A 27,998-nucleotide genomic window follows, 5' to 3' on the forward strand; every position below is an offset into this window, starting at 1 on the left:
GAGTAATACATTATGATTAAAACAATACTTTAAGCATATGCACAACCTGGTAGAAAATAATTGATTATTAATACTATTGATTAGTTAATACCCATCATATTTAAGTGAGCAACTATGTTTGGACCTAGTGGATGACCAGGGACTCTAGGCTAAAATACCAGTATTTGAGCATCAGAGCAATTTTACCACAGGCTCCCTAAACTGCATGTAAACTGTTTTCAGCTGTGCAGTGCTGCTCAACTGATTTATGGATGGGTGGCTGAGATATGCAGGTCACCAAAGTGCCTGCCTCCCTCCCCAGGCAAGTGCTGTTTTAGCTAATCTCGGGCAAACATGCGCCTGGTTCAGACTTAGCCTGTATTAATCATATGTGGGGCTGCACTAAAGATGCTATAACTGGGATAAGTTCCCAGCAATAAGGAGGATTAGTGAAAGTTCCTGCACATAATGGCAGCACAGTGAGAACAAGGAGTTTAATCAGCAGTGTAACAGTGGTGGACGTGAATCTAACAGTGATTATAATAAGATTCAAGTTCAATACATAATTTGAAAGAGGAGAAACCGGAAGCAGCACTTAGATGCTAAATTTGCACAAAGCTGACTTGTCTATGAAATGATAGGTTGTCCATGATAAGCTCAGCAAGACTTATGAATAAGGAATATCACCAAAGAGGTGAAGGTGGTGCTAAAAAAGAATTTAACCTGATACTACACTAGCTTACAGCCCAAAGGATAAGGGTGCTGTTTGCCCAAAAAAAATTTGCTCAAGGACACTGAAAGGTGTAATAGGGCAAAGTAATAGCACAGGATAAGCCAACATTTGTACAGGCCCTGGCAACCAAGAAAGATTCATGGCAAATCAGATCTTGATAAAACTTATTAAGTCCAAGGGAATGCTTAGAACAACTTGCAAGAAATATCAAAAATAACATTGGTCCACAATTTGGAAAATGAGCAACCTCTTTAAAGCATACAATGATGACATAAAAGGAATTTAAGAAGTCAATATGGTGAACTATTACCTTACATCGATGTTTATAGTGAATGGAACGGAAAACATCCCAGGTAACCTGAAAGTACTCATGAGTAAATTGCTACTCATGGCTGCGTTACTGTCTGTGTTCACTGTCTACAGTCCCATCAGCCTGGACAGATGCCTAGCAGGCACAGAAGATAGAGGCAGCGGAGGTCCCTCCCATAATATCCTGATGGCAGTTCTAATGGAGACATTTAAAATATTTAAAGGGATTCAGTTTAAAAATAATATAATAAAATAAACACAATGAAAATCAAAATATTATAGACCCATAGAGTAATATAGGACAGAAACAGGCCTTTCAACCCAACTGATCCATGCTAACCACGGCATCCTAATCTCCAATGGGGCTGCCAGGCTTTAGAAAATAATTGAAAACATGACATTAAAGAAGTGACTCATTCACCATTCAGCCCGACCTTTAGAGTGTAGCAATGCAGAATAAGGTCAGGTGCACCATCTTCTGACCTTAACGATGTTTCAGTGTATGCAGACAAGTCTGAAACCTCCTGGACATCAAAAGGCTGATCACCATAAACCACTGATCACAGGTAAGTCCCTTAAATAAAATTTGGGATATAATCTTAGTATAATTGAAATCTATGAATAACACAATTACAGAAAAAAATAGTGGTACTAAAGGGAGAAATGGAGATGATGTTCCATTTCAGAATGTTAATAAAAGTACGTAAAAACACTTGACGGTTAAGATATGGGTGATAATTCAAGAATTGTTCCTTCAATTGGAAAATTGTACACAATACTCCATTATTTAGGAAAAAAATTATCTCAATATCTGGTTTCTTGAAATGGCTGGAGTTTACAATTAAGGATAGAATGATTAAAAACCTTGAAAACTTTTGTGTATCTGTAAAAGGCCAGCTGTTTCTGACTAACCTGACTGAGTGTTTTGAAGAGATAGCTAAAGAAAATAAAAATATAAAGAATGAGGATGTTATTTGTCCGGATGTCTTGATGAAGAGTCTCGGCCTGAAACGTTGAATCTTTATTCCTCTCTGTAGATACTGCCTAACCTGCTGAGTTCCTCTAGCGTTTTGTGTCTGTGTGTTACTTAGGATTTACAGCATCTGCAGAACCTCTTGTGTTTGTGAGTATGTTATTTATGTGATTTGGCTACATAAAGTACCTCACAAGAGACCCTTAGCTAATGTTTCTGCTTATGCACTTTAAACTATTGACCAGGTTGAGAAGGGCGGAGATCATAAAAAGGTAGTCAATCTGGCAGTGCATTCCTGGGTGTGGTTTCTAAGGTTCCTGCTTTATTGTTATTATTATTACTCTACCATAACTAATCCAATTTGTCAAAAAACCTAACCAAATGCAGAATCACATGCAATATGATGGCTGCATAAATTACAAAGATTGAACAAATCATTATAAAGAATAAACAAAGTTGTGGCAAATCAGTTTTGATGCAGGCAAGCTATTTGATGGAACTCGACAAAACTCTTTCCAAACATTGAACAGCAAGCAGCTGTGATGGGTCAATTGAACGCAGTGCATATACATGGACCATTAAAGTGTCATTGACAACTGCAGACGATATCAAGAAAAGCAAATAGAATCCCAGCTACGTAAAAGCATGGTAAGATCTCTGATAAACAAAGATAACTGGTCTGAAATTATCCGGACTTAACTGCAGATACAGGAAATCTGAGAAAGGGGAATTGTCCTGAATGGTACAAAATTGCACCATTTTCAGAATCAGCTAAAGTGAGATGACAAATAGAAGAATTTCATTTAGACTTTCCAATTCTTTGATGATTATAGAGGCTAAAAATGTTGTGGGTTTGGACTGCCTATTGCTTTGTTACAAAGAACTATCAATGTTTTAGATTGAAACCTTGCATCAACTAGTTATGATTAAGGATTTGACCTGAAATACTGAATATTCCTTTCCTCCCACAGATGCTGCTTGATCTGAGTTCCTGCAGCAGATTTTTTTATTGCTCCAGATTCTGTAGTCTCCATATTGCTTTCTTAACTGGTTTCATCATTCAATGCAAGTTGATTGAGGAAAGGATTCAAAGCTGTCATTGCCAGACAAGTGTAGGTTCTGTCTTTCAATATAATGTCAATACAACTACCTTGCAATGTCAAAAATCAGATAGGACTAGCTAGTCATTGGTGATAAGAGATGAAATCACCCTAAATTAATGAAAATTTAAAAACCACTGAGGATGGAAGAAAACTGATAAAAGATCAGAAAATGTTAGAAACACTCAGTATGTAGGAAAGGGAAAGTAGAATTAAGGGTCCAGACTGGAGACCCTTTGCTTCTCTCACCACAGACACTAAGTGTTTCTTACTGTCCTATGCCTTTATTTTTCGTCAGCTGTAGGGTTATTTCAGGACCTAATGTAAGGAGACTCAGAACATCCCCAGAAATGGCAACAGGATCTCGATGAAGATTAATATCCTGTTTGCTCACCTATTCTTTTTGTAGGTTGAGTAGCATAATAGGCAGAATGATCCAACACTAAATATCAAGGGGAAGTAAATACAATATCATTCATACAAGGTAGGGTAACGTGTCCGGATTCCACTCTGGTAAAATGGCTTCTTTCCAATCTGAAAGAAGAAGCTAACATCAGATTGGAAGATGAACATTGTAACTATAAAGGCAAAAAAGTGTATTATTAATGCTTATTTATTTATTATTATTATTTATTTCTTTTTGTATTGGGACAGTTTGTTTCTTTTGCACACTGGCTGAACACCCAAGTTGGTGTGGTCTTTCATTGATTCTATTATGGTTGTTATTCTATCATGGATTTATTCAGTATGCCCACAAGAAACTGAATCTCAGGGTTGTATATGGTGACATACATGTACATTGATAATAAATTTACTTTGAACTTTGAAGATACATTGGGCTGCTGCGGATTATGAGGGTATTAATAAGAAACAAGAGAGGCTCTTCACGAGGTAACCATATTCAAGTGCTTGTGACATTTTTCAAAGTACCAAGCCACTCTCTATGTATTGAGAGTGAGTAACTGAGAGTCCATGTACTTTGGTATCAGAAATCAAAAGGCAGGTTATTATCTAAATGGATAGAGAGTGAAAGTGAGTGAAGTACTGAGGGATTTAGGTGCCCTAGTACATGAATCACAAAAAGCTAACAGGCAGGTCTAGCAAGTAGTTAAGGTGGCAAAGGGCATATTACCCTTCAATGCAAAGGAGTTAGAGTTTAAGGATAATGATATTGGATTGTAAATGTACAGGATGATGATGTGGCCTCATCTGGAATACTGAGTACGGTTTTGGCCCCCTTACCTAAAGAAAGGTGCAGTAACATTGGAGGGAGAGGAGATTCACTAGGCCAATTCCTGGGATGAGAGTGTTGCCCAACCAAAAGAGACTAAATAATTTGAGTCTGTACTCCTTAGAATTCAGAAAAATGAGGGGTGACCTTATTCAAACATATAAGGTCCTAATAGGGCTTGACAGTGCAGATTCTGTGGTTCTTTCATGAGAAGAAGAGTCTTGAACAAAAGGACATAAAGACCGAAAGAGACATTTTAAAGTGGAATTAATAGAAATTTATTCTAGCAGAAGGTGATGAATTCCCAGCAGGCAAATAGTGTTGGATCATTAGAAGTAATGAAATCAAAGGTGAATAAATTTTTAATCAATCAAAGAATGGGAGATGTGGCAGTTTAGATTAGTCATAATCATACTAAGTGTTTCAGGGTGTGATAGAAAGAGTGGTAGGTGCCCAGGAATGCACTGTTGATGTGGTGGTAGAGGCTGATACAAGAGGGACATTTAAGAGACTCTTAGATAGGTAAAACAACACACACAAAATGCTGGTGGAACACAGCAGGCCAGGCAGCATCTATAAGGAGAAGCACTGTTGACGTTTCGGGCCGAGATCTTAGCTGGAAACGTCGACAGTGCTTCTCCTTATAGATGCTGCCTGGCCTGCTGTGTTCCACCAGCATTTTGTGTGTGCTGTTTGAATTTCCAGCATCTGCAGATTTCCTCGTGTTTGCTCTTCGATAGGTACATGGATGTAAGAAAATGAAGAGTTATGTGCTGTGTAGGAGGGAAGATTGATAGTGGAATAGGTTTATATAGTCTCCAAGAGGCCCACAGCCTTGTCATAGGATTTGGAGACTTGCATGCATCAATAACCCAGAGAGCTACATTGGCTGGAGTCAGCGCCTTGTGCTTTGGCTCTTGGTAGGGTCAACCTTGTCAAAAAAGGTCAAAGGGTAGAGGCCAGACTAAGAGTGATCCAACAGTCCTCAGTGTTTGGGATTTCAGCTCAGGGCTAATAACCTTGACTGATTAAAGAAAAATTGTTAAGGAAACAGCAATAAAGAAAAAATACTTAATTGCTGCCCTGAACGCCAGTGGCATAACTGGCAGTAGGTAAGCAAGGTGTATAAGAGCTTGTACTGTGCTGTACTGTCCCATGTTCTATGTTCAAATATCTCTTCCAGACAAAATAGTAAAAGCATCATTATTACTAACATATAGTCAACAAAAAGTGGGTGAAAAATAGCCATTACTCCCAAAATAAAAGCCAACTTGCCAGTACTTCAGAACCAGAGGCTCACACAAGTCTGATAAGAAAATTGGCTATGGCTTTTTCCTCAGCAATCAGTGATGACTCAGCCACATTTTGGTTTTAATGTAGAAAAAGTTCAGCAACTTTTAGATAGGGAAAATATATTTTAAAAAAACAGCAATCTATGGTGGTGAGACAGAGAAGATTTGAGAAAGCTTTTAACCTTTGTCTGCCTGCAGCAAGCGAGGATGCTAATTTATGAATGTAGTATTTTTGGACGGCCAAGTTCTGGAGTGACAGAGGATTTATATGACTTTTTGATAGTTCTTTTATTTCTTGTACCTTGTGAGGGTTGCAACACCACCACAAACTCCCCCTGTTGACACCACCAACCAACATGTGTTTGAAGCCAAAGCACTGTCAGTTTGTTGTAACTCATTTGCCTTGTGTTCCCCAAAAGACTTCAATGGAAAACAGGGTGTTAAACTTTGAATTATGGCTGCACTGAGCTGCAAACATTTCACTTGGGTTTTGCTGTATAGACTCTGTGGAGTCTGTAAAGATAAAAAAAAACAGCTTCTGAAAAGACAGGCAACTGTTACTGTACATGACCTTGATCGTGCTGCAGAAACCAATTGGAAAGCCAATATTTTAAATTGGCACCATACTAACAGTGTTAGTTTACATCATTTGGGTCCAAAGTGAGTGTTTATTGTGGGTACATTCATTATCCAAGGTTTGGGGAGAGGGTTTTTCTTCAGTAAGAATGAATATCTTACGGGCCAATTTGAATAAAGCAGAGCATGTTAATTAATAAAGCAGAGCGAGGGCCCACTTCCAGTTCTCCTCGGCTGTATATGTGGCTTGTTGAGATTTTCCAACTCCTGTGGTAAAATATAAGCTCTGAAAGAAGATGGAGTTGGATGCATTGTGGTTGTATTTCAAGCGCAATTCTGATCATCACAGGCAAGCTTTCTACATTGGAATCATATAGCAGACTCTGCAGTTCGCCATGTCAAATGCTGACCCTCAAGTACTCACTTATACTCATCCCATGTATCAGCACTTGTTCTGCAGCCCTCTATGCCTTTGTGATGCAAGTGTTGATGCAGAATATTGTAAGGTTACCTGCACCCATCATTTTCTCAGGCAGTGTGTGTGGTGAACGACATATACCTGTCTGGACACGCCCCCCTGCTGACTGCTTCTGTGGCTCCTCCCACAGACCCCTGTGTAAAGGCGATTGGAGGTCTGAGCCCGGCCTCAGTCTCCAGGATGTAGTATGGTGGTCAATCACTGCTTGTTCCTTCTTCCAGTCAATAAAAGCCGATACCTCGCCTTTACATCTCTGAGTTACTGATGGTGCATCAGTGTGTCAGTACTTGTTCTTACGAGGAATGGCATTCTCTATAATTTCCTAAATCTATATATTGTAATCAGAAGTCTTGCCTGGAATTCAAAAACAAAAAAAAAGATAGCATCTGGCTCAGGATCATGGGCTCTGTATTTGAACTGCAAACCAATTAGTCCAGATCCCTGCAAGATTATTCTTCATTCAGCCTATCAAATCTATTCATTCTCTTAAATAATCTTTTCCCTCACGTATGAGCTGTAAGAAAGGGTTTATTTATACAATCCATTCTCCCTCCCATGCACAACAATCCCACACACCTCCCCTTTAGCTGCTCTAGGGGCAACCTCAGTGCCCCTTCACCCTCCAACCTGTACAGTTCTGGGATGTGGGAGGATATCAGAATGTCTGGGCAAAACCCACACAGTTTAAGTGAGAACATGCAAACTCAACACAGACAGGATTGAACCCAGGTTAGGATTGAATCTGGGTCACTGGAGCTGCCTCGTTCCATTTAAATTCCTCAGCAAACGTGCCCATTTCAGACACTAAATACAGGTCACCGACAAACTGATTCCACCTTATGTTTACTCTAGCTCTCTTATAAATGACCAAATTGTTCGAAACAAGTTCTTTAAAATGGTTGAAATTTCAGAACAATTAGAATAGCAATAATTTCAGGGCAAAATCCAGCCATGTACCCTCTGAGTTCATGCCAGCATTGTGCATCAGAATTCAAAGCACTCCACTCCTGGGGAAGAGAATCCAATTCACTCCATTCCTGGGCTGCATCCTTTCAGTGATGCATTTTGCTCTTGTGTTGGCCGATTCCTCTTTGAAAGCTGTAAGTGAATTGACTTTCACAATCCTTTCAAACCTATCCTCCCTGATCACAGTGACTGAGTGCAAGGAAAAGTGTTTCCTCTTGTCTCTTTTGTTAATTTGATCATCTCGAGTCCGCAACCTTTGGTTCTTGACCCTTCGGCCAAAGGATACAATTTGTCTTTATTTTGAGCGTTTCCATCAAAACCCACTTCAAGGAGAGCTATTCTAGGTTTATTGGTGGGTCCTTTTATTCAAAGTCTCTCAACCCATAAGCTACTCCAGCTGTCCTTTGCTGCCCCATCTGCATTCAGAGTGACACAGGACTTCATATGTATTTAGGCAAAGGGAGGTGAATCTGTGGAATTCATTGCTACAGACAGATGAGGAGGCCAAGTCATTGGGTATATTTAAGGCAGAGATTGATAGGTACTTAATTAGTAAGGGTGTCAGACATTATAGAGAGAAGACTGGTGAACAGGATAGAGAGAAGAAATCAGCCATGCTCAAAAGGGGCAGAAATAGGATAATTCCACCCCTATTTCTTATGGTCTTGTTATGTGGGCAAACCAGTGCCTTATAGTTGTCTTCTGTCCTGTACTTGGCCTCTTTTATAACAATCAGGATTTCAAATCTTTCAACAAGCTCTGCTGTCAGGACATATACATATCTACATACATATCTAGATGAGGGGTTCCCAAACCTTTTTATGCCATGGGCTCTTACCATTAACTGAGGAGGTCCATGGACCCCAGGTTGGGAACCCCTGCCCAGGATCTCTCTTCTTCTGCACCCTTTTAGAATTGCTGATTTAAACTGCATTGCCTCATTACATGTTAGTTCTCTCTCTCTCTCTCTCTCTCTCTCTCTCTCTCTCTCTCTCTCTCTCTCTCTCTCTCTCTCTCTCTCTCTCTCTCTCTCTCTCTCTCTCTCTCTCTCTCTCTCTCTCTCACACACACACACATACACACACTTACATACTGTATATACAGTACATATAGATATCTGGGTGGCAATGGCCAACATTTATTCCTCATACCCAACTGCTCTTGAGAAAGTGGTGATGAGCAAACTTCTCAATCTATTGCAATTTCTCTGGTGGAGGTACACCAGCAGTGTGTTGGGAGGGAACTCCAGGAACTAGATCCAGTGGTGATGAAGCACCAGGCATTCTTTTCTAAGGAAGGATCGTGGGCCACTTGGAGGCCACTTGGTGTCCTTATGCTTCCTGGTGGAGGTCATGGATTTAGGAAATGCTGTTGAAATAGCCTATGCAAGTGCACTTTGCAATTGCATGCTTTGGGTGGTAAAAGAATGAATGTTCAGGATGGTTGATGGGGTACCAGTCAACATGGGCTGCTTTGCGCTGGATGGTGGTGAGATTCTTGAGAGCTGTTGACATATCAAGACAAAATTCAAAGTAACTTTATTATCGAAGTACTTATGTGTCAACACATACAACCCTGAGATTCACTTTCTTGTGGGCATACTCAATAAATCAACAAAACATAAAAGAGTCAATGAAAGACTGCACCCAACAGGATGAACAAACAAACAATGTGCAAAAGACAACAAACCGTGCAAGTAAAAAGGAAATAAAGGCAAATAATAATGATGAATATTGAGAATATGAGATGAAAAGACCTTGAAAGTAGGTCCATGGGTTGTGAGAACAGTTCAGTGATGGGACAAGTGAAGTGAGTGACGTTATTCCCACTGGTTAAAGAGCCTGATAGTTGAGGGGTAATAATCTATCAACCATGAAGCTCTTGTAAGTGGAGGATATTGCATAATATTCCTGATTCGTGCCATGTAGATGGTGGAATGGCCTTGGGATGCCAGGCTTTGAGTCACTCATAAGAACCATAGAAAGGGTGCAGAGGGGATTTACAAGGATGTTGCCTGGATTAGGGAGCATACCTTATGAGAATAGGTTGGGTGAACTTTTCTCCTTGGAGTGACGGAGGATGAGAGGTGACCTGATAGAGGTGTACAAGATGATGAGAGGCATTGATTATGTGGATAGTCAGAGGCTTTTTCCCAGGGCTGAGATGGCTAGCATGAGAGGGCACAGGTTTAAGGTGCTTGGAAGTAGGTACAGAGGAGATGTCAGGGGTAAGTTTTTTACGCAGAGAGTGGTGAGTGTGTGGAATGGGCTGCTGGTGGCGGTGGAGGTGGATACGAAAGGGTCTTTTAAGAGACTCATGGATTGGTACATGGAGCTCAGAAAAATAGAGGGCTATGGGTAACCCATGGTAATTCCTAAGGTAAGGACATGTTTGGCACAGCTTTGTGGGCCAAAGGGCCTGTATTGTGCTGTAGTTTTCCATATTCTATGTTCTATATCCAAATTTTGACCTACTTTTGCAGTTACCATGTTTTGTGACTAACCCAACAGAGTGTACAGTCAACATTGACAATAATATCAAGATTCAGTGGTTATACACTCTTGTATTGGAGATGTTCATTTTCTGAAGAATGATCATTACCTGCCATTTCTCAGGTAGCCTGAGATGTTGAGTGACTGAAGCCAGCAAGTGTTGTTTTGTTCACTAGAGAGTTGTGAATGGAATCAAATACTCTACAATCATCACCAAACTTAGCAACTTCTGACATCTATTCGCACCACGCTGCAAAATGTCGATCTATTACAGCATTCTTGGTCCAATGGGAAAATATCTTCTTAAGCATTAGATAGTGAAAAAATGGATAAACTTACCACAAGTTACCAACCTGTGAATACAATAGACAACTTGTCAGATTCAACACTGTTGTTCACTTACTCTTCCAGAATGCATACATTACGTCGCTGTTGCTCGGCCAGCAAGAGTGCAGTATGTAGTGACAATTTTTCAAGCTGATTCAGTCAGAGCTCATTCCAAGGAGCAAATGTTGATTGCTACCTCAGAAGCTGTTGTACAATGCATGTGGATATACACACTGAAATGGCAGTTAAGGTAAGGCTGCTTACCAACAATGGAACGAAGTCCGGATGAAAGATCTGTTCTATTTACTTACTCAATTAAGAGAGAATATAGGTAAGACTCTGTATCAGGGGTTCCCAGCCTGTTTTATGCCATGGATACTATTAAACAAGAGGTCCGTAGACCCAGGTTGGGAATCCCTACTCTTCATCATAGTTCCTTACCAGCCCACATTGCCTAACACTGCTCAGCATTGAAATTTCATCTGCCATTCATCAGCCCATTCAACCAGCCCATCTCTGATGGTGATCACTGTTTTTCTCACTGAAAACATTAGAAAAGTTTCTCCTGGATGATTGCCTTTCTTCAGGCTTTCCTGTCACCACTGGTACTAAATTGTAATGACTCCTGGTTATTCACAAACCTTATTTCCCCACAAAAATAATGTGAACTTGTCTTTGTTTCTGTATTGTATAGTTAAGCCCAAGTATCAATATCCAGCTTTTAAGAATCTCCGAAGCAAGCAATCCCATGGACAGCTTTCCTAAACAACTTTAAAGATGATTGTCTTTATTCACAACTACAGGACTTAAAATCCTGTGGCATTAGACCAGATCACCTACACTTAATCCTCCCTGGAATGGTGGAGCAGACTCAACGGCCTAATTCTGCTCCTTTGTTCTATGTTAAAAAGTGGTGTTCCTATTGAAGAATTTGGAATACCTGGAGCTCATCCAGAATCATTCTAATTAAGCTGATCCAGAATCAACTGCACGGACACTGCCAGTGACATTTCACCACACTTCTGGCATGGATCGCGTCCCAGCGGAAAATCTGGGCTGAAGTTTATTATCGCTTCAGCCAACTTGTCAAGAAAGAAATATTGAGGTAATCGCTCATGTGGATCAAGTTTATATTTTAATCCAAGCCCATCAGTCATTTCCTTTCCACCAAAAGTTTCTCAAGGGTGAGACTGGATAAATTTTCCCCAAACGTTTCACTGACGTCATGGAAAACGTCAGGTAAACTTGAAGTTATAATCCATTTAACCCATACATGTCTTTATCACAGTAAAGTCACCTTATGAATATTCAGAATAAAGACATGATTGTGTTGAACGTTCAACACCACACAGCCCATGATGTCCAGGATGCATTTTAATTTAAAAATCGGTTTGCTTCACTCAACTTCACAGAGTGGGCAAGTGACTCAGATGACAATGGGAACTATAAAACACTTAGGGATCAGAGAACATAGTTTGATGAGTTTTAAAATAGCAATAGAATAGCACAGATCTGGTCCATAGGTGTAAGTTCTAAATTGGGGTATTGCAAAATGTTGATGGTGTGAGATTGGAGCTTACAAAGGGTGTTTAAGGGATATTTGGCAACTGGGAATTTTTTAAACATGTGATGAAGAGAGCTCAAAGTCTGCATATTCTTTTTGGAGTAAAGTGCACAGCTGGTTGGAGTTGGGAACCCTGGACGATAAGATATATTGAGGGCCTAGCCCAGATAAGGAGGCATGGATCAGGTACAGACAGTGGGGATCAAGTGAATCCCTGGAGAAGGATTCAGGAGTGTACTCAAGAAGAAAAGCAGTTGGGCAAAAAGAGAGCAGGAGATACTATAGCTTTGGCAGAGAAAATTAAGAAGCATCTAAAGAGATTATATAAGTATATTAAATAAGTAATATAAATATATTAAAGAAATGAAAGAGAGAATGGGGCACCCTAAAGACCAAAGAGGATTTGCAGAGATGGGCAAGGTGTTCAATGAATATTCCTCCCTGGTTTTTACTGTGAAGTAAGACATGAAGACTTCAGAACTAGAGAAAGTTAGTGGAGAAGTCTTGGGGTTAGTCCATATTACAATAGTGGATGTGCCGGGCATCTTAAAATGTATGAAGGGAGATAAATTTCTAGAGCCTGAAACAAACAAGAGAAAATCTGCAGATGCGGGAAATCCAAGCAACACACATAAAATGCTGGAGGACCTCAACATCTATGGAAAAGAGTACAGTTGATGCTTTAGGCCGAGATCCGATGAAGTTGACTGTACTCTTCTCCTTAAATGCTGCCAGGCCTGCTGAGTTACTCCAGCATTTTGTGTGTGTTTCTCCAGAGCCTGACCTGGTTTATCCAAGAACACTGTGTAAGGTGAGAAAAGGAATTTCAGGAACCATGGCTAAGAAATTTGCATCATAGTTAGCCACAGGTGACGTGCCAGTAGATTGGTGGGTAGCAAATGTTGTGCATTTAAGAAGGACCGCAAAGAAAAATTAGAACTGTAGAACAGTAATTCTAGTACATGTGATAGATAAGTTACTGGAAAGGATTTTGAAGAATAAGATATGCATCAAACTGTAAAGACAAGGGTTGATTATGGGTAGTCAGTATGGCTTTGTGCTTTGTAGAGCATTCTTTATAAACTTTATTGAATTTTTTTGATGATGTGACCAGAAAGATCTATGAGGGTCAGACAGTAGGCATGACCTATATGGACGAGGTTGACAATGCACTGACCAAGAAGTGACCAAACAGGTTGTCCTTCCACTCATTCAAAATATCTTGGAAATTACGGCCAACTGCTCCGAGAACATAGAATTTCAGTTGTGCACAAGCCAACAGCAATGTTGAGGAGACCAAAAGTACAAACCAAGCTGTTGGACAGGAGCAATGTGGTCTACAAAATCCATTGTGGGGACTGCAGCAAGCATTACATCAGCCAAACTGGAGAAACCTAGCCACAAGGATCCTGGAACATCAACTGGCTGTAAAACGACATGATGATCTCTCACTGGTATCTACTGATGAAGATCAAGAGTAGCGCAAATTCAACTGGGCATCAGTGGAAGCCATGGTGCAAGCGAACACGTGGCATGTAAGAGAGTTCCTAGAAGCGTGGTTTTCTGCGAACAATTCTGTAAACAAGCACATGGACCTCAATCGTATTTATGAGCCAATGCCGGCAAAATTCCTGACCACAACGCACAAAGTTTGCCACACAGCCAATCAACAACAAGATTTCCGCCCCACATCACAACTGAGTTGCCAAAATAACATCCAGTCCACTGACTGAAAAGTATATAAAGGCCAAGGCTAACAGCACACTGACGATGTCTTCTCGCATGGTGACGAAACACTTGCAAGTAAATTGTCAAGATCAGAGAACAACTCAACCCAACTATCTAGACTCCAGTAAGCCTTTAAAGAGGTTCTTAATGGTAAACTGCTCTGAAAGATTAGATTGTATAAAATTAGGGAGTGTTGGTTAAACTGGATACACAATTGGTTTAATGCTAGGAAACAGACAGTAATGATGTAAGGTTGTAATTAATGATGTACCTCAGGGGTCAGTTCTGGGACATTGTTGCTTGTCATCAGTATCAAAGATTTGGATGTGAATGTACGAGGCATGGTTAGTAAGTTGCCAATGATTGTAAAATAGGTGGTATTATGGACAGTGAAGAAAGTTATCAAAAATTACAGAGGGATCTTGTTCAGCTGAGTAAGTGGGCTGAGGAATAGCAAATGGAGTTTAATGCAGATAAATGTGAGTGGTTGCGTTTTGGAAAGCTTGAGCAAGGTAGGACTTTCAGAGTGTATGTTATCCCTGGGGGAACGTCATGGGATGGAAGGACCTTACAGCTCAGATACATCTGAAAGTGGAGTCTAAGGGAGACAGGATTGTGAAGAAGGCTTTTGGCATGTTGGTCTTCATCAGTCAGGGCATTGAGTCCAAATGTTAGGAAGGCATGATGCAGTTGTACAAGACTTTAGTGAGAACACACTTGTTCAAAGTTAAAACTTGTTCAAGTTTAAAGTTCAAAGTAAATTTATTATAAAGTACATATATGTCAGAGATTCATTTCTTGTGCCCGTACTCAGTAAATCCAAAAACCATAATAGAATCCATTACCTTTTGTAGGATTTTCTGTAGAAGGGCATTATATTTCCATACCAGGCTGTGATGCAGTCAGTCAATATACTGCACATCAGTGGAAGTTTGTCAAAGTTTTAGATGTCATGCGGAGTCTTCACAAACTTCTAAGGAAGTAGAGGTGCTACCATGCTTTCTTCACAATTGCACTTACGTGCTGGGCGCAGGACAGGTCATCTGAAATAATAACAGTGAGGAATTTAAAGTTGTTGATCCTCCCCAACTCTGATCCTTGAAGTATTGTGGAGTAGTTGGAGTACTGAGTTCAGTTTTGGTCACCCTGCCATAGGGAAGATCTGAAAAGAATGCAGAAAAGATTTACAAATATGTTGGCAGGATTCAAGTGAATGAGTAAAAAAGAGCTTAGGCAGGTCAGGACATTTCCCATGGGGTGTGTGAGACTCATTGGTGACCTTATGGAGGTATCCAGGTGATCTTAAAATATCAAGAGGGGTATAAACAGGGTGAATGCACTTTTTCCCCTCATATTGGGGACTCAAGAACTAGAGGGAATAGGTTTAAAGGAGAGGGAAAATATTTAATAGGAACCTGACGAGTATCTATTTAACACATGGGGTGGAATATATGTGGAATCAACTGCCAAAGGAAGTGGATGGGCTCAGTACAATAGCAACTTTTAAAAGGTACTTGGACAAGCACAGGGATCGGAATGGTTTAGAAGGCTATGGGCCAAACACTGGCAAATAGGGTCAATTCAGATGAGCATCTTGATTAGCAGGAACCAGTTTCGCAGAAGGGCCTGTTTACAGGCTGTATGAACCTTTGACTCTATGACTGTGGCTACCAAGTGTCTGGAACATTATAAGAGCATTGTACAAATATTTGGCCACTTTTCTAACCACAAGATAAAGTTCTTTTTTCATACTTTAATGGATCCCTCATCTATCAACTGCTGTTCACTGTTCCATTTTCCATTTTCTGAAAATGAAAGTATTCAATTTCTGATTACTTCTCCACAGCAATTAACCCTAACTATACATTTCATGAGGCAAGGAGAAAGATCCTTGGTAGCCCTGTTCGAAGAAAGTACAGAGAGTTGCTCTCAAAAGTACTAACAAATAAGTTAACTAAGAACAACTTGCATTATTACAAATGAAAAGTAAGACTACGGAACAAAAATGGATATATCTCTCACAGACCTGGGTCACTGCTGGTAACACTGCACACTATACTTCACATTGCATACTTGAGTGTTTTGCAAACTTTCAACATAACATTCCATCTCTTACGTTCTATGCCCTAACCTAGGAAGACAGGCATGCCTCGCACCTTCTTCACCTCCCTGTGCAAGGAAATAAGGACTTGGACACAGTAGGTCTCTCTGTTCATTAACATTCTACAATTTCCTGTATACGTCCTAACACTATTTGATTTCCTAAATTCCATCAGATTGAAATTGTCAAAATTAAATTCAACTTGTTAACTTACTTATTTAGTTAAGCCCATCACCCCTTCTGGTAATAGGCCACAAACAGAAGCTCACCGGAGTCCTCTGTCCTGGGCCAGTCTTTCACTTCAGGGTGAAGATTCTTCCTCTCCTGGGGATGAGGTCCTTGGAGCTTTTGATGGTGTTTCTGTATCACTGGGCTTTTACATCATTGTGCTGCTAGCCCCATGCAAACCCTCCTCCTTTTGCAGCTGACCACCCAAAGTGGAGTTTACTTGTTAACTCCGCCCAAATTTCCATCGGATCATGTATCCTCTGATGTCTTAGACCTTTCTTGCAAGCCACAACACCACCAATTTTCATGCTATTTGTAAACTTAGTAATCATTCCTCCTACATTCACATCGAAGTATACAACACAAAATCAAGTGCCCAGCATCAATTCCTGTCGTACACCAACGGCCATAGACTGTTCTGCATTCTTGCCCCATCCTCTGCCTCCAAGACATTTTGGCTCCAGGTAGCCAGATCATTCAGGATCCCATGTGCCTTTATTTTCTTGACCAACCTACCATGTTGGATCCTGTCAAATGTCTGTAAATGAAGGTTATGAGAGGGTACATAATAAAAGATAATAATGGAAAAACCTTGTAGATTTGAATAATGGAAGAAGATCACTTAAAAGATTTTCCCAGGCATAACCATGGAAAAAGTAGATATGGCAATGAAGACTTTAGAAGGATGGCGTGGTTAGGGACATATATATTCTCCCCTCTAGGTGAGGGGGTTGGTGAGGAGCCCTTATCCACCACAATCTTACACATGGAGATAAAAAGAATGACAATAACTTCTAGAGATCTGAAAACACCCTTTTTTCCGTTCCAGGCACTGCTGTTAAGCATTTATTGCCCCAGCCTAGGAGTCCTAGTAAGTCATCTATTTGAACCCCTTCAGTCCATGTACTGAAAGTAATTCAACAATGTGCTTCCAAAGTGATCTCCATAATTAGGACTAAACCACACTGAAGAACAAACAATGCATCTCCTATATGTTTGAAAGATTTACTCCCCAAGCTTGCAAGTGAAAAATATCTCTATGTTAATAAATTTATCAGCTTCATGTCACCAGATTCAGCCCTGGCTACAAAGCATCTTCAAAGGAAGCAGCTACAGAAACCATAGTTCTTTCTCCATGCATTTCCCTTTATCTTACACATGACAACAATGAAACCATGTAATAAATGAGAAGTTCAGAAGACTTGGCGAAGGGACTTTACTTCTATCTCTGCAGAAATGATTCATATTGTTTTGCAGATAATTTATATTTTATTATTTCTCCCTGAAATTATGTAACAGAAACTGTGGAGTCTTAAATCATATCACAATGCTTGATCTCTTTAGTTGAACTTGACACACACACAAAGTGAAATAATTACATAAAATTGATCATTCCATGTTAGGAGAGACTGAACACTTTCTACGTTTTGTTCACAGAATTAATCCATGCCAATATGGAATTGTCCACATTCAACACTATTGAAATGTCTGATGTTTTTTTTTTACCTGCTCATAATCCGAAGCTCAAGTTGGGTGACAGAATAAATTGCAAAACAGTCTAAATGTACTCTAACCTGGGTCCAAATCAAACTGAAGACTAAATAAGGGAGAGAAAGTTTTTGCCAGTATTGCCATGGTTTGCACTGGATATGGGCCCATGGGATGTACAGGTTAATCTGCAGTTAGAAGTCTGAAGTCATTAGGAAGTAGACACCTGGATATCCATGCAAATTAATGAGATAAAGAAGGCAAAATTGAAGAGAGGGCATTGCATTGGTATTGGTTTAATATTGTCATACTGAGATACTGTCAAAAGCTTTTGTTTGTGTTCCATAGATAAAGACCAAGGTACTGATTGTAGACTTCAGGAGAGGGTAAGTGGACGTCCATGAGCCAGTCCTCATTGGAGGATCAGAGGTAGGGAGAGATCATTTCAGAGGACCTATCCTGGACCCAGCATGTAAATTCAATTGCAAAGAAAGCACGGCAACGCCTCTACTTCCTTATGAGCCTGCAGAGATTTGGCATGAAATCAAACACTATGACAAACTCCTATAGATGTGTAGTGGAGAGTTTATTGATAGGCTGTATCATGGCCTGGTATGGAAATACCAATGTCTCTGAATGGGAAATCCTACTAAAGGTACTGGATTCGGTCCAGTGCATCACAGTAAAGCCCTGCCAACTATTAAGAACATCTACATGAAATGCTGTCATAGGAAAGCAACATCCATCAGAGATCCTCACTACCCAGGCTATACTCATTTTTTGCTGCTGCTATCAGGTAGAAGGTACAAGAGCCTCAGGACTTGCACCACCAGGTTCAAGAACAGTTACTACCCTTCAACCATCAGGCTCTTGAACAAAAGTGGATCGCTACACTCAATGGCTGGGCAAGTGAGATGTTCCCACAACTAATGATATCACTTTAAGGACTCTTTATCTTGTTATTTCATCACAATCAGAATCATGTTTATTATCATTGGCACGTGACATGAAATTTGTTAACCTGGCAGCAGCAGTTCAATGCGATACATAATCTGGCAGAGAAAAAATAATAAATAATAATAATAATGATAATAATAATAAATAAACAAGAAAATCATTTATGTATATTGAATAGATTAAAAATGTGCAAACACAGAAATACTGTGAAAAAAGTGCAGTAGTGTCCAAAGGTTCAATGTCCATTTAGGAATCGGATGGCAGAGGGGAAGAAGCTGTTCCTGAATCGCTGAGTGTGTGCCTTCAGGCTTCTGTATCTCCTACCTGATGGTCACAGTGAGAAAAGGGCATGCTCTGGGTGCTGGAGGTCCTTAATAATGGACGCTGCCTTTCTGAGACACTGCTCCCTAAAGATGTCTTGGGTACTTTGTAGGCTCGTACACAAGATGGAGCTGACTATATTTACAACCCTCTGCAGCTTCTTCCAGTCCTGTGCTGTAGCCCCTCCATACCAGACAGTGATCCACCTGTCAGAATGCTCTCCATGGTATTGATATTTATTTATATTTGCATTTGCACAGTCTGTTGTCTTCTGGTTGATCTTTCATTGGTCCTGTTGTAGTTACTATTCTACAGATTTACTGAGTAAGCTCACGAAATTCTGTTTGCTAGATCACACCTGCTCCAGCCACAGGCAGAGATGTAGAGAATCAGCTGAAGTAACTTTATTGCTGCCGGTGCTGCTCATATCTGATGCTCAGCACTACAGAACGCAAAGAGAAGTCAACATTTTTGAAGAATGTTGTCTTCTCTATAGCTTCATTGGAATGCATCAACTGGATCAGCCAATAGTGGTAAATGCTCTGTCTACTCCACCAAGCATTCCCACAAGTGTGTAATTCTTTTCAAAACTAGAATTTAGCAGGACACTCACTGATACTGAAACCTAGACTGGGTAGTTTTGGTAAACCAACACTTTCCAAGATTCCTCCCACTTCACGTCATAACCAAGTGAAAAACCTAGCTTGGTTACTGGCACCCTGCTGAATGAGTGCTCATCTGCCCCACCCCAAGCTCATTAAATGGCAAAGTACATTCCATCCACTCTGCCTGACAGAATATAGCAATTCTGCTGCTGTCTGTTCTCTCCATGACCGCAAGGGTTTCCTCTAGGTGCTCTAGTTTTCTCCTACACCCCAAAGACGTACAGGTTAAGTAGCTTGATTGGTCAGATGGATGTAATTGGATCACGCACGCTCGTTGGTTCAGAAGGGCTTGTTACGTGCTGCATCTCTAAATAAATGTATAAGTCAAATCCGATTCTGGGTGGAGGTTGTGAAATCTGTTGTGACAGCCTCTTCAGCAGTCCACCATGTTGGCCAGCTGCTGGGCAGGAGACACCATAGATGGAGTCTTGGAGGCAATCTCAACCAAGAGACTGGCCAGTGACCAGGGCAGGAGGAGGATTGGTGACCGGGGAGGAAGGAGGGTTTAATCCGCTGAAGGAAAACTGGTGGTACAGGAATTGAAGGACTGGGTTGGAAAGAGCCGATTATCAACTACGTAGGTTGGAAACTCCAAACTATGCCCTTCATGTGCCAGTACCATTCAGATACAATTAGAAGAGCATTGCAAGCCAGGTATAGGGAAAACTGGCAATACTACACTGCATTCCCTACATAAATGAGACTAATGGTTAGATTCACGAGTGAATCTGCAGATGTTGGAAATAAATAAAAACACAAAATGCTGGCAGAACTCAGCAGGCCAGACAGCATCTATGGGAGGAGGTAGTGACGACGTTTCGGGCCGAAACCCTTCATCAGGAGTGAAGTAACATGGGATGGTGGAGAGGGGATAAGAAGTGGGGGGACGGATGAAGCAGAGAGCTGGGAAGTGATAGGCTGGAGGGAAATGGGCTGGGGGAAGGTGGAGAATTATGGAAAATAAAAGAGAAAGAAAGGTAGGGCTGGGGGGGAGATTATAGTGAGGGGGGGAAAAAGAGAGAGAAAGTGAACCAGACTAAAATAATAGATAGGGATGGGGTAAGGGGAGGCAGGGGTATCAATGGAGGTCTGTGAGTTGGATGTTCATGCCGGCAGGTAGGAGGCTACCTAGGCGGGAGATAAGGTATTGCTCCATCGACCTGTGTGTGGCCTCATCTTGATGGTAGAGGAGGCCATGGACAGACATGTCGGAGTGGGAGTGGTCTGTGGAATTGAAGTGTGTGGCCACAGGGAGATCCCGCCACTGCTGGAGGACCGAGTGCTGGTGTTCGGCGAAACGGTCTCCCAGTCTGCGGTGGGTCTCCCCAATGTATAAATGGCTACATCGGGAGCACTGGATACAGTATATCACCCCAGTTGACTCGCAGGTGAAGTGGTGCCTCACCTGAAAGGACTGTCTGGGGCCTAGGATGGTGGTGAGGGAAGAAGTGTGGGGGTAGGTGTAGCAATTCTTCCGTTTGCAGGGATGAGTGCCCGGAGGGAGGTCGGTGGGGAGGGATGGGGGGGATGAATGGACAAGGGAGTCACGTAGGGAGCAATCCCTGCGGAAAGCCGAGAGTGGGGGGGAGGGGAAGATGTGGCTGGTGGTGGGATCACGTAGGAGGTGGCGGAAGTTACGGAGGATTATACGTTGGATCTGTAGGCTGGTAAGGTGATAGGTGAGGACCAGGGGGACTGTATCCCTGGTGGGCTGGCGGGGGGATGGGGTGAGGGCAGAGGTGCGTGAAATACGGGAGACGCGATGGAGGACAGAGTTGATAGTGGACGAAGGGAAGCCCCTTTCTTTAAAAAAGGAAGACATCTCCTTTGTCCTAGAATGAAAGGCCTCATCCTGAGAGCAGATGCGGTGGAGGCGGAGGAATTGAGAGAAAGGGATAGCATTTTTGTAGGAGACAGGGTGGGAGGAGGAATAGTCTAGTTAGCTGTGGGAGTTAGTAGGTTTGTAGTAGACATCGGCGGATAGGCTGTCTCCAGAAATAGAAACAGAGAGATCTAATGGTTAGATTCTTGAGCAGGCAAGAAAGTCTGAACCTGCTGGCGTACATTGCTGTGACTTTCACAATAGTAATGTAACTTAGAGCCTTATGGAGGATGAACCTCCAGAGCCACCCAGCTCTGATCTTGGGCATCTACCCACTGGAAACTGGCAAAAAAAAACCTCAACTCCAACCATTCCAATTGACCTGGACATTTTTTTATGCTTTTATATACAGTATTCTTAATTTTAGTTTTAAAAATTGTCAATGAATCGTTTACAATTTTACAATCATTTTTGAAAATTTTAACATTTCTGAAAAATTCAAAACTCCTAATATGCCAGTTAAGGCTAGGGACATGGCGACAACAAATTCTCCCCCAATATATATTTTTGCAACCCCCTCTTACCTAACTCCACAAAGCCTCACTGGGAAGTCAACACAAGCAAGGTGCCAAAAACAATGTTTACTTAACCTGTAAATCAGAACTAAATTGCAGGCAGGATTTTGGCAACTGGTTGTGATCCAACATGGGTTCATTCCTGTAGTGTGACGCTGACGAGTCTTGGAAGTGTTTTCTGACCTCCAAATATCCCTGTATATGTTCCTTGGCTGATAGTTCTACCAATTAGTAGCATGGCTACTTCTCTCATTTATTTAACCAGGATTTGCAGCTGATCTCCACATTTTAGTAGTCTCATTTTAGTGGTAGAACAATATAAACAGTCTCATCTGCCAAGGTCAACTAGATAATAAACCAGATGTCAAATACTCAACATCCTAAAAAGAGTGATGCTCTCTGTGCATTTGGACAAGAAGATAATTTTGGAAACATAACATTTAAAGAAATGAAGACCTTGCTATAATTATATATGCTATAGAAATGTACTGTAGTTATTTGATGGCATCGTGACATGCAAAAAATCTCACAACCTGTTAAATAATTTTAATCTGTAGCTGCAGCTGCAAATCTAGAAAATCTTCCATTTGCTTAGATCTCGGAAATAATGACAGATAATATGTTTTAGTGTTGAAGGTGAACAACATAGAAAATAGAAGTGAAAGTAGGCTATTCAGTCCTTGAAGCCTACATGGCCGTTCAACAAGGCCGATCCTCCAAAGTTTGTCCCTTCTTCCTGCTTTCTCCCCATTTTACTTGATCTTTTTAGTTGTTAGAATCACATCTAACAGCTTCTTGAATTATGATTTTATCTCTGCTACCTGAGCTGCCCTACAATGTTGGGTAACAATCAATTGCTAAAACCTTGCATGCAATTTTTTTTCCTATCATGTGTGACACTATTGTGTGGTTATTTACAAAAATCCCAGAAATTCGCCAGTCTCTGGGAAAATTGATTTCTCATATCAGTCCAAAATGGCTCCTCTGAATCCTTGGTTCTGGGATTGGAAGAGTAGATACAGGAAAGCTGTTTCCATTGGTGAGGAGGTGTGTGTTTCATGATAAACTCTTGGTGGTGCTCTGATATGACGGATTTGTTGAACTCGTGTTCCCCCAACTTGGAACACCTAACGGTCAAATGTTCTCCGTTCTATTTAGATAGGGAATTCTCATCTGTGATCCTCGCTGGAATTTACATACCACCAGAGGCTGACAATAATTAAGCGTTTGTGATACTGCATGATGCCATCTCCAAACAATAAACAGTCTATCCCGATGCATTTCAAATCATAGTTGGGGATTTCAACCAGACTTGTTTGAAGAAAACCCTGTCCAATTACCATCAACATATAACTTGTAGCATCAGAGGTCCCAACATGCTAGACCACTGTTATATTAAGATAGGAATATTTACTGTTTCATGCTCAGACTGCATTCTGGTAAGGTGGATTACTTGGCTGTCCTTCTCCTACCTGTGTACAGGCAGAGGACAAAGAGGAATGCTCAAAAGATTAGACAACAAAGAGGTGGTCGCAGGAGGCAGAATAACTGCTTCGAGTCAATGGACTGGGCTGTGTTCAAAGACTTATATGAGGATCTGAATGAATACACCATGGTTGTAACAAACTTTATTAAAACAGCTGTAGATGAGCGCATCCCCACAAAATCATTCAGAGACCTCCCTAATCAGAAGCCCTGGGTGAACCAGGAGATCTGAAATCTACTGAGAGCTAGATGAGAGGCATTCAGGTCTGGTGGCCGAGAAAGTTACACGTACGATTACAGGTATGATTGCAGAAAGCCACTTCATGGGCGAAGGAGCAATTCCAGATCAATCTTGAATCAACGAAGGATGCTCGACAGTTGTGGCAGGGCTTGAATGCTATTACCTCTTATAAAGTTAAATCAAGTGAAATTATGGAGTACAAAGCTTGTATGTGATATTGAGGCCCTGGTTAAGAAAGAAAGAGGCACATTGCAGCTACAGAGAGGTGGGAACAATTAAGCATAAGAAATGTATCAGAACACTTACAAGGGTGTCAGGAGGACTTAAAGAAGGCATGAAGTTGCTCTGGCAGACAAGGTGAAGAAGAATCCTAATGGATTCTGCTGAAATTTTAAGAGCCAAGGGACAAAATTGGGCTTCTGGAAGATCAAAATGGTAATCCATGTGTGGAGCCAAAAGAGATGAGGAAGATCTTAAATCTATTTTTGAATCTGTATTTACTTAGGAGACAGACACAGAGTCTATAGAAGTGAGGCAAAGTGGCATCAACTTCATGGAATATGCAGATTCCAGATGAGGAACTGTTTGCTGCTTTGAAGCCAGAGAGTGGTAGTAGATGGTTGCTCTCTGAGTGGAGGCCTGTGATTAGTGGAGTGCTGCAGGGATCAGTGCTGGATTCTTTGTTGTTTGTCATCTATATCAATGATCTGGATGATAATGTGGTTAACTGGGACAGCAAATTTGCAGATGACACCAAGATTGGGGGTGTAGTGGACAGCAAGGAAGACTATCATAGCTTGCAACGGGATCTGGACCAGCTGGAAAAATGGGCTGAGAAATGGCTGATGGAATTTAATGCAGACAAGTGTGAGGTGTTGTACTTCCGTAGGACCAATCAGTGCAGGTCTTACACAGTTAATGGTAGGGCTCTGAGGAGTGTGTTTGAACAAAGGGATCTGGGAATACAGGTCCATAATTCATTGAAAGTGGTGTCACAGGTAGATTGATATGGTCGTAAAGAAAGCTTTTGGCACATTAGCCTTCATAAATTAAAGTATTGAGTAAGGAGATGGGATGTTAAGTTGAAGTTGTATAAGATGTTGGAGAGACCTAATTTGGAGTATCAAGTGCCGTTTTGGTCACCTACATGCAGGAAAGATATAAATAAAGTTGAACAAGTACAGAGAAAATTTACAATACTGCTATAGGGTCTGGAGGACCTGAGTTATATGGAAGGATTGAACAGGTTTGGACTTTATTCCTTCGAACATTGAAGTTTAAGACGAGAATTGATAGTGGTATTCGAAATTATGAGGGGTATAGACAGGACAAATGCAAGCTGGCCTTTTCCACTGAGGTTAGGTGAGACAACAACCAAAGGTCATAGGTTAAGGGTGAAAAGTTTAAGGAAAACATGAAGGGAAACTTCTTCAGTCAGAGGATCATGAGAGTGTGGAACAAGTTGCCAGCACAAGTAGTGCATGCCAGCTCATTCAACATTTAAGAGAAGTTTGGGTAGGTACATGGATGGTAGGGGTATGGAGGGCTTTGGCCCAGTGCAGATCAATGGAAGTAAACAGTTTAAATAGTTCAGCACATGACCTGTTTCTGTGCTGTACTCTGTGAGTCAGTGATATAGAATACAGCAGGGCTTCACTTTCAGATGTGTTTAATGCCTTCTATGCTCACTTTGACCGTCAAAAGACAAAAGCACCATCACAAACTCCCATATCCCCTGATGATCTTATGATTTCAGTCTCTGAAACCCTTGTGCGAGCAGCCTTCAGGAGGGTGAGCCCACGGAAAGCTGGTGGTGGACTCACTCAGAGTATCGTGCACAGTTTCTGTTCAGTTCACGTTCACTGGATTAAATCCTGGGTTGAGAAAGTGTCCTATCACAAACAAGTAAGGAAACTAGATCTATATTTCTTGGAGTTTAGAGGAATGAGAGGTGATTTTACGGAAACATACAGCATCATGACTGACTAGATGTTGATATGTTTCCACTAATGGAAGAATTGCAAATGAGGGGAAACAGTTTCAAGACCGGGGGCAGTCATTTAAAACTGCGGGTGTGGCATATTTCTGGAATTATTTTCCCCTGAGAGTCATGGATTAAGATCATGAGAGAATTCAGTGAAGATGCTGATTATTTCTGAAAGATCAAGGAATTAATTCCTATCAGCAAATTGCACAGAAGACTTGAGAAGATCAACAGCAATCATATTGATGGGGGCACGCTCAAGGGCTGAATGGTCTAGTTCTCCTCCTATGTTACAATCAGTTAAACTGTGGGCAGTGAGCAAATGTTCCTGTCTGAAATTGTGAAAATGATGTTTCTATGGGAAGCGGAGTGGAATAATGATGGCGCTAAACGGCAACTCCTTTGCTTGCATCTTCGGAAACAGCTCTATTTCCATCTTTAATATCTTTATTTTTCCCTTTCAGGGTTCTTTTGAAGACCCTGACCTGGAGTTACAGGCTGACTGTGGTTCTTTGCGGGAATGGGACCCGCTCTCGGGGTTTCAGGACTGGCCGTTGTTTGGCATGCTAAGGGCTTGGCTTTGGAAGCCTAGGATCTCGGGCCTCTGGAGGCGGGCAGATTGAGGGTCGGTGTCATGACAGGAGACCCGTGTGTCATCAGGAGAGTTGGAATATCTGCAGTTGTGTGCTGAGAGACTCATGATCTTTGGGCTCAGAGCTTGAAAAAAGCGACGTGGCAAACTTTTAACATTGTAAACCAGTGAGTTGTTTGTTATGTCTCCCTGCTCGCTGTGAAAACAGAGACACTTCCTCGTCACTTATTAGGGAGAGAGAGAACCTGCGGTATGTCGAATGCCAGGTGAACAATGTAGTCTTTGGAGTAACTGCAAGTCTGTGTCTTTGCTGATGCTTTGCTCACGCTTGAGTGCTCAGTGGTGGAGCCAATGCTTTTTTTTTCGCTGGTAGCAGAGGGGGATTGTTGCTTGCTGCCACTTACACGTGGGAGGGGGTAGCTGGGGGGGTACTTTGGGGTTCTAACATTTGGCTGTCATTCATTCATTGGGGCACTCCTTTGTTTTCATGGATGGTTGTGAAGAAAAAGTATTTCAGGATGTATATTGTATACATTTCTCTGACATTAAATTGTACCTTTGGAACCTTTGAAAAACAAATGGTTATTTCTCAGCCACGTAATAGCAGCTTTCCGGTGGATACCACCGTATAGTAGATTTGTTGGTAATTTAAATCTAATAATGGGAGCCAATGTTTCATTGTCAAAGAGCTCCAAAAAATCCTTGTGGAAATTCAGCAAGTTGACCTACCGCTGAGGAAAACATCTCACAGCTGCAAAACTTCAACCTATTAACCATTTGGTGTCACTTCTAAAAAATATTTAATTTAAATGACTTTTCAATAAATTTCCACCTCATGTTTCTCTTATTTACTTTAGTCACCTTTGCAAGCAGTGACTTACAAATCCCACAACACACCTTTAAGACATCAACACATTTACGAGAAGTTTTATGTTTCATGTCTAATGCTGTGAACAGCCACTTGATATATAGTGTTTTGTTACAGATTCCTTTAATAAAAAGTAAAGGACAGTTGCCAATGGCTCCATCTTGCACCAAAATTTATGTAACACTTATTGACCTTGGTAAATTGGGATAAGTAAAGGATATGTTAGGTGCTGGTTTGCTATAGTTCATATTTTACTATTATTAATATTGGCTACCAGTACCATCTCATCAAACATTTGACAGTTAGGAACTTTAATTCCAAGTGGGGGGCTTTAACTGATTGCTGGATCATGTGTTTCCAGAGCAATTAAACTGTCTTTTTTGCAATAATTCTAGCTTATACTCATGAAATAAGAGCTCTCTAGACTTCAGTCTTCTATATTAAAATGCTTCCATTTCATAACCTTTACTTTCATTGGCTTTTACCAGTGTAATTTGTTCTGCCTTTTCAGAACAGTACATACTTTTATTTAAACCCATGGACTTCTGTGAAAGGGTGGTCACCATTTGCGAAAGTGGGACATGATTTTAACTAATTTTTCTTTGCAGGAGTTGTCAGCACTGCAGAGGAGGGAAAAGGAATCAAGCTGGGACCTCATGTCCAAATGTGGTATCACTCAAGTTCACTATCTTGCTCTTGGCAACTAAATCCTCAACCTTACCCACACTTCCTTTCACAAAACCATCAAGTGAGAATTGCACAAAGGCCTGTGATGAAGGCAGCCTTTCACCCCCTAAAGTTACAACAAAACTAAAATCAGAGGCAATATAGATTGCAATTTCTCCTCTATTTTCATTTTCCTTCTCCACCTTCTCCAAACTGTACAAGTCAATCAAGAAGATAAAATTATTTATAAAGAGTTT

At 41.0% G+C, this 27,998-nt stretch overlaps 2 long non-coding RNA genes across 2 annotated transcripts in view; one reads left to right on the forward strand and one right to left on the reverse strand.

Moving 5' to 3' along the window:
- Window positions 1–1,083: 1,083 nt before the first annotated feature.
- The window catches only part of LOC140725153 (uncharacterized), a 50,124-nt gene continuing 23,209 nt past the window's right edge, over window positions 1,084–27,998 (reverse strand). The window contains exons 2-3 of the long non-coding RNA XR_012098278.1: window positions 14,594–14,791; window positions 1,084–1,217 (exon numbers count right to left, since the gene is read on the reverse strand). This is a non-coding gene — a long non-coding RNA (uncharacterized lncRNA). The remainder of the gene's footprint in view (window positions 1,218–14,593; window positions 14,792–27,998) is intronic.
- On the forward strand, window positions 1,213–27,021 carry LOC140725152 (uncharacterized). The gene is made up of 3 exons (XR_012098277.1): window positions 1,213–1,587; window positions 2,059–2,144; window positions 26,080–27,021. It is a non-coding gene; the product is annotated as an uncharacterized lncRNA (long non-coding RNA).

This window comes from Hemitrygon akajei, chromosome 3 (assembly GCF_048418815.1).
Source record: "Hemitrygon akajei chromosome 3, sHemAka1.3, whole genome shotgun sequence".
Taxonomy (NCBI): Eukaryota; Metazoa; Chordata; class Chondrichthyes; order Myliobatiformes; family Dasyatidae; genus Hemitrygon; species Hemitrygon akajei.